Raw genomic sequence first — 4871 nt, 5'->3', positions numbered from 1 at the left:
CTGACAGGGGCTGTCTTCAGGCTGCTGAGGGCCAGGGACAAAGCCTTTAGAGCAGGGGATGAAGCTGGCTTGAGGACTGCGAGGGCCGACCTGTCCCGGGGCATCAAAGAAGCAAAGAGGGCGTTCTCGTGCAAAATTACCGCCCACTTCAAGGACAGCAGGGACGCACGGAGCCTTTGGCAAGGCATTCAGACCATCACGGATTACAAGCCCGCGCCGCAGAGCTGTGAAGGCGACGTCCGTCTGCTCAATGACCTCAACCGCTTCTTTGCTCGCTTCGACGCTCAGAACAGCACTTGCCCGCTAAAGGACACTCCCCCTTCACACGAGCTGCCCCTGTGCCTCTCCGCCGACAGCGTGAGGAGGGCGCTTGCCGCTATCAACATCCGTAAGGCGGCGGGCCCTGACAACATCCCGGGTCGGGCGCTGAAGGACTGCGCTGGTGAGCTGACGGATGTCTTCACGGACATCTTTAACACTTCCCTGCAGCAGGCCATCGTCCCGTCGTGTTTCAAAGCTGCCACCATTTTACCTGTGCCGAAGAAACCCGCTCCGTCCTGCTTCAATGACTACCGCCCCGTAGCACTCACGCCCATCATCATGAAGTGCTTTGAGCGGCTTGTCATGGAGCACATCCGATCCGTTCTCCCCCCCACCATTGACCCCTTCCAGTTTGCGTACCGAGCCAAACGGTCTTCTGAGGATGCCATCTGCTCTGCCCTCCACTCGGCCCTCACCCACCTGGAGAGGAGGGACTCGTATGTGAGATTGCTGTTTGTGGACTTCAGTTCTGCCTTCAACACCATTGTGCCACAACGCCTCATCAGCAAACTTGACGCGCTGGGCCTCAGTACCTACCTCTGCAACTGGCTACTGGACTTCCTCTGTCAGAGGCCACAGGTAGTACGTGTTGGCGACAAAATCTCCGCCAGCATCACGCTGAGCACGGGGGCCCCCCAAGGCTGCGTGCTCAGTCCGCTGCTCTTCACCCTCCTGACGCATGACTGCACTGCAACCTACAGCGACAACCGTATCGTGAAGTTTGCTGACGACACGACTCTGGTGGGTCTCATCACCAAGGGAGACGAGACTCAATACAGGCTGGAGGTTGACCTTCTGACCACGTGGTGCAGGGACAACAACCTCCTGCTGAACGTCGACAAGACCAAGGAGATTGTTGTGGACTTCCGGAAGGGTCACACCCAACACCTGCCGCTGACCATCGACGGTGCTGTGGTGGAGAGAGTGAGCAGCGCCAAGTTCCTGGGGGTGCACATCAGTGAGGATCTCTCCTGGTCCACCAACACCGCATCACTGGCAAAGAAAGCCCAGCGCCGCCTGTACTTCCTGCGGAAACTTAGGCGAGCGAGCGCTCCTCCGGCCGTCATGACTGCATTTTACCGCGGCACCATTGAGAGCGTCCTCTCCAGCTGTATTGCTGTTTGGGGTGGCGGCTGCACTGACTACAACTTGAAGGCCCTGCAGCGCATAGTGAACACGGCTGGTAAGATTGCTGGTGCTTCGCTCCCCTCCTTGAAGGACATTTACACCTCCCATCTCACCCGCAAGGCGACCACGATTGTGAGTGATGTGAGTCACCCCGCTCACTCTTTGTTCGAGCTTCTGCCCTCTGGGAAGAGGTACAGAAGCCTGCGCTCTCGCACCACCAGACTCTCAAACAGCTTCATACTCCAGGCTGTTAGGATCCTGAACTCGCTCCCCCGTTCTGCGTAGCGTCTTGTACTTTTACTGTCTGTACTGTCTGTATGCACACTGGCTCTTATTTGTTGTGTTATCTGTTTATTTATTATTTATTATTACTCTTATTATTTATTGTTTGTGACTTTTTGTTTATGATGTTTTTTACTTTTGCGCTATGCTTGCTGGCTCCGTTTTGCTCCTCTTATTTATTGTGTTATCTGTTTATTTATTATTTATTCATCACTCTTACTATTGATTGTTTGAATTTCTGCCTTCTTGTTTTTATTTTGTGTCGCGTACTTGTATGTCTATCGTGTTATGTGTCTCGTCACCATGGGATAGAGAAAAACGTAATTTCGGTCTCTTTGTGTGTTGTGACATGTGGAGAGATTGACAATAAAGCTGACTTTGACTTTGACTTTGAAAGGACACGTCCAAACCGGCTATGATATCAGAATAATCACTGAAATGCAGTCCTCAGGTCCATGTCATATTCGCTACCAATCGGAATGTAACGAAGCTGTTTCTACCCAGTCACGAACTGGGGACTTTTCGCGTGTTAGGCAAACATGATAATCACTACACTATGGAAACATCTGCTACAGTGGTGGACCTTACTTACTGGACCAAAGGTGAGGGCAGGTGCTCCCTGTGTGGAGTTTGTAGGTTCTCCCCGTGCCTGCGTATGTTTTCCCCGGGTTTTCCTCCCACATCACACAAACATGCTTGGTCAGCCGATTAAGTAATCCAAACTGCCCATAGGTGTGAGTGCCAGTGTGAATGATTGTTGTCTCTGTGTGCCCTGCGATTGTCTGGCAACCAGTTATAATGTGTCCCCCGCCTACTGTCCGACGACTGCTGGGATAGCACGCCTGCGACCCCCCGCAGTACAGATAATGGACGGAATGGATGGAATTGAATGCCGATCACTTTAGGGCCTGAAGAGGGAGCAACAGCAATATGCAGATACTCTTATTAGTTTATACAAACATAGCAATCAATGTGTAAATAATTTACCCAAACATAGTTGCTCAATCAGAGCACAGACACAGCACACAGAGCTTTGTGACTTTCACTTACACATGGGCAGTGAGCACAGACACGGCACACAGAGCTCAGTTAAGTTCCATGACACATAGTCACAAAACAGTCAGTAAATAACAGGACATTCAGGTGATAACAGAACAGACCTTATCCTTCCCTTCCGTTCCCTTCCTAGTTCCTGCTTTTGGTCAGTATAAAGCCTTCTGATTTGAAGTTTGACGTTGTTGTTTCATCTGCTGAAAAGCCTTGTGCACTGACTGCCATTAAAAAACCTAATATCTGTTACAAAAACTGTTACTCCACATTTTTGTTTTCCTTGCTTAACGATGGACATCTTGAACAAAACGCAACAGGCCGTTTTAGTTATACTATTCACGGCCTCGGCTCGGCAAACTGAGGCTCAATTCCCAGACGCGGAGTCTAAAATCAAAAGGATCATAAGACTTGTTTCCAACCAGGGACCTTCAGCGTGTGAGGGAATGTGATAACCACTACACCATGGAAACTGCGCTGACACATAGCCTTTTGAAGAGCCTGGCAAAAGTTAAAGAAAAGTGCGAAACCTGGTTTTCACCCAGTCTCAAATCAGGTACCCTTTAGCGAAACGACTCAGCCTGGGCTCGGCAAATCGGGCTTCAATTCCCCGACGTGGAGTTTATTTCTTTGTATGGAAAAATTGCTTTTGCTAGCACAGTTTTGTAAAGCAAATCAAAAAGTTCATAAGTGCCTGCTTTCTTCCTCACTCACTTTTGTTGGATTTTTGCCAGGCTTCTCAAAATGCTTAGGACGTCACAGCAGTTTCCATAGCGTGGTCATCATGTTCTTCTAAGACGCGAAACTGGGTGGAAACAACATTTTTTAAATGTATTTTCCAGTGTTGTCTGCTTTGCAAAGTGTGCCAGGGACACCTCGGCAAACAGGAGCCATATAGTATTTGATAAAGTAATCACATGTTCTCCAAAGTACAATGTCAACTGGTGGAACTTACTTTAGATCTTGGATGGTTTTAAAGCTAATGCTCTCTGGATTACCGAGTAATCGGTTGAGACCGGCGTAACTCTATGACGGCTTCCTGCTTATCCGGCCGGTGCTGACGGGTCCCTTGCCTTGGCCTCGCAGCCTCGTGCTCGTCGGAACCAACGACCTTCGCCGTGCTAGCCCCGTGGTGTCCATCTGCACGTGCCCAGGACGCTGCTCACAGGTTTGCCTGTTTTGTGATGTTTTCACCAATTCACGACCATGGTCCATTGGACGCCGTTGAACTGGACTGTCCTTACACCTGTTTATGGACCCCGTGGAGGCTATTTTGTGTGTTTTGGGGTGTTCTTTGATATTGAGGGGTGCTGGTTGGCCGTTGTTACTTTTTTTCCTTTGCTTTGATGGCTTTTATCTTTCGCACTTACTGGCTTTCTTTGTGGCGCTGTTGTGTGGCAGCCTTATGAGAGCCTATTGAGTTGCGCTCATGCCATCTGTGTCTTTTGAATACCCGCTCTGTGGTATGGATTCTGATGGGGCCTGAATTTCCCCATCCCGGGGGATCAATAAATGTTCCATCAATCAATCAATCAATCCATCCATCAATCAATTAATCAATGTTGGCATGGTGTGATTGTAAGCACTCTGAATCTAGCAATCCAAGTTCAAGTCTTGGTGGAACTTCCAATTTGTAGTCATTTACATGGAACACAAATTTGGAAATTCCAATTCAGTACTTTGTGGACAGCCCTATGAGTGTGTAAGCCCTGCCTCCACTACTTTTGTCAATTTCATAAAAATGAGCACCTTAGTTAGTGCATTGTGCTCAGAAAAATTATGCTCCTCCTTCTGTCACTGCCAGGGTTCTATGGTGAAATGGTGAGCACTCTGGACTCTGAATCCAGTGATGCAAGTTCAAGTCTCGGTGGGACCTCAAATAAATTGTCATTTAGCTGGGAAAAATTTACAGATGGCAGCAGCTTGTGTGCTGCCCCATGAATTTGCATGCTTCCCCACACCTGAGGGTTCCATGAGCGCTCTAGATCTCAGTTTTAGTCCCGGTTGGACCTCAAATATTTGGTCATATACATATCCGTTGTATGCAAAAGTTTGGGCACCCAATCAACTTCAACATTTTCTTTATAAATTCA

The sequence above is a fragment of the Syngnathus typhle genome, linkage group LG18 (genome assembly GCF_033458585.1).
Source record: "Syngnathus typhle isolate RoL2023-S1 ecotype Sweden linkage group LG18, RoL_Styp_1.0, whole genome shotgun sequence".
NCBI classification, from domain to species: Eukaryota; Metazoa; Chordata; class Actinopteri; order Syngnathiformes; family Syngnathidae; genus Syngnathus; species Syngnathus typhle.
This window is presented reverse-complemented; position numbering follows the sequence as displayed.